Here is a 3,287-nt window from a genome sequence, read left to right on the forward strand (position 1 = left end):
TCCTCAATAACATCCAGACTATGATTTCCAATAAGAACCTTGATCCTAAATCTTTAAATCACAAAGAAATAAAGATTCCAGACCATGGTAGTCTCAATGAATATAATAGAAAGTGTTATATAATACCACATACAGACAATGCCACCCTTATATCAATTGTACACCTCTCCTTCATATGCCACCCTTATATCAAATGTACACCTCTCCTTGATATGCCACCCTTATATCAAATGTACACCTCTCCTTGATATGCCACCCTTATATCAAATGGACACCTCTCCTTGATATGCCACCCTTATATCAAATGGACACCTCTCCTTGATATGTCACCCTTATATCAAATGAACACCTCTCCTTGATATGCCACCCTTATATCAAATGGACACCTCTCCTTGATATGTCACCCTTATCACTTCATTAAAAACATTTACGAAAACAATTCCCAATAGACCGCAGCCATTGGAATTGTTATCAGTCTAAAAACATTTATATCAAAACTTCATTTATGATAAAAATAACAATTTCTTTTAAAATCACAAAACATCATCTCAAATYCGGTCAACAAATYYGGTCAACAATTGTCCGATTTAAACACTTAGAAATAGAATCCACTTTGTCCGGATATCAAATTCGGTCAACACACCACACATGCTTTGGACGGTTTAACACTTAAAGACAAAATTCATCTTTTTATCCGGATAACAAGTCCGGACAACATTCTGCTCAAGACTTGACCGGTTTAAATAAACCGCTCCCCATGTGATCGTATTCCTACTTCTCAATATATAATCACAAGTAATACTACCAATTATAAACCGCTCAACATTCAACCAGTTTATCAAACTCCGGACAATAAGCCGCTCAAGGCTTGGCCGGTTTAATCTAATCCGGACAATAAACCGTTCAAGGCTTATCCGGTTTAAACACTTATCCGGTCACTCTATGTCCGGATAAACACTTGAACAACAACAAAAATACATGGTTTCATTCTAAAGAGTAGTAACATGAAATAAGCAATTGAAACTAGAAGTAAAATTTATACATAAAGATTTAGAAACCACTCACCTTAAAAAGCCTTTGAAACCAAAACGCTAGAAATCAACCCTTTGAAATCCAACTCTTACAATCCGGCCAACTCTTTCTTTAGAGCACTCAAATTTTCTCAAAATAGCAAAGAGAGCAAATGGAGAGGCTAAGCCTCCTATTTATACTTCCAAATGTGGAAGGTCGGCTAAACCGCCTTCCTTTCCACCTTATGCTTAACCTATCCATGCACACATGCACACATACATTCATACTTCATGCATGCATTTATATATATATATATATATATATATTCAATTAATACACAACTCCACATACCATCATGTATCAACTTATCATGCTATCACGTAATCATTTAATCAAATAATCACGTATTATTTACCTTGGGTAATAACCAGAATCCGGTTATCACAATAATAATCCCAATGCCTATTTCCAACTTATTCCATCCTTCACAACAATACAGTGAAACGTCTTACAAAACTATAAATTAATTGCATTCTTTGCGACATACTTAGTCACGGTACTTTAAGCATGTTAGTGCCTATTCGCCAATGAGATTTGCATGTATCAAAAACTAACGAAATGTCCCCATTTTGCCCATAATTAACTCCAAACGGAGAATGTGAGTGTCCTAGAGTTTCATGGCTAACAATGCTCGAAAAACTGCAATCCCTTAGTGAACCAACCATTTATTTCTTTTTCTTTTGCTCTTCCTATCCTTATGTGGAACTCCCAAATGCACAAACTTCCTGCCTAAAGTCTCGTTCTATTTTAACAAGCAAATTTATGCAACTAAGGTATATAGTAAGCGACACATACCACCACAATTTACTAAAGGTTAACACAAAAGAAAAATGGGTTGAACTCACCCAGCAGGATTTAGGAAAAATCCTGAATCTTTGAACTAAAAGGCAGCGCTGTTTGGGCGACCGAGAAGCACAGAAACAACACAGCAAGGCTGCTGTCTATTCTTGTTGTTTGCTGCTGCGGTTTGTTGCTGTTCTGGTGCTGCTGTTCGGCGGCCGAGACGAAGGGAAACACAGCCTAGGTGCTGTTTCTGAGACGGAAATAAAGAAATCTACGCAGCAGGGTTGCTGTTTGGCGTGACAACGAAGAGCAACCACAGCAACTTGCTGTTTTTGTGTGCGGCAACGAAGAAGAAAACATAGCAGGTTTGCGGTTTTTGGAGCTACTATTCGGCTGCTGTTTCGGTGAAAAAGACGGACAAAGAGCCCCTTTTTACCCGCTGTTTTGCTGCTGCCATTTCGGTGAAAAAGACGGACAAACAGCCCCTTTTTACTCGCTGTTCGGCTGCTGTTTCGGTGAAAAAGACGGACAAACAGCCCCTTTTTACTCGCTGTTCGGCTGCTGTTTCGGTGAAAAAGACGGACAAACAGCCCCTTTTTACCTGCTGTTCGAGGTTGCCGTTTACCGACTGCTGTGAGATCCAAAGGGGTAGTAAGCTGCTGATTTCTTCCTGCTGGTGTGCGGCCCACCAGACAGCTCGCCACTGTCCTCTTCCGGCTGTTGGTCGAGGCTCACAAGACAGCCCGATGCCGTCTCCTAACGGCTGTTGGTCGAGGTTTGGTGCAGGCAGCCACGGACACGACATTTACCGCTGCTGTTTGGCTGTCCGAGAAGCAACGGAGCAGTGCAGACAACTCTCGCTGCTGCTGTTGGTGGTCTGCTGTTTTTGCGAGGCACGGCAGCGAAGAGGCAGTCACAGCTGCTGCTGGTTTGGCAACGTGGTTTAGCAACAGCGCAGGTTCGGGTGCCGTTGTCGCAGCTCAACAGGTTGCTGCGAGGAGTGGTAGAAGCATGCGGTTGAAGGTTGAAGGGTGAAGGCTGAAAGGTAGTTGTGGTCGGCATTGAAGTGGCCTAATCTGGTGCTGTCGGTGCTTCCAAAGAGCCAAAACAGAAGGAGTTCCCTCTCCCAATGTAGCTGCTGTTTTCTTATTTTAAAATTTCCTCCAGTGTAGGGCTTTCTCTTCAAGGTGCAGCTTTAATCCCAAAAGTTGCTTTCCCCACCTTCCTACCAAGAGATACAGAAGGTAAAGACCCAAGGTTCAGAGGGAAAACTTCTAAGGTAAGGGAAAGGTCTGAAGGTTAGGATCCAAAACTTTTTTTTCAAACACTATTCAAACCAAAAGATTTATATAAAAGTCTTCCCTTAAACCCCCCCCCCCTTTTTTTCTCTTGAAAGATTAATAAGGTAATAGGGTCAAGACTACCATTATATA

Source organism: Cynara cardunculus (genome assembly GCF_001531365.2).
Source record: "Cynara cardunculus var. scolymus isolate 2C chromosome LG 16, CcrdV1, whole genome shotgun sequence".
NCBI classification, from domain to species: domain Eukaryota; kingdom Viridiplantae; phylum Streptophyta; class Magnoliopsida; order Asterales; family Asteraceae; genus Cynara; species Cynara cardunculus.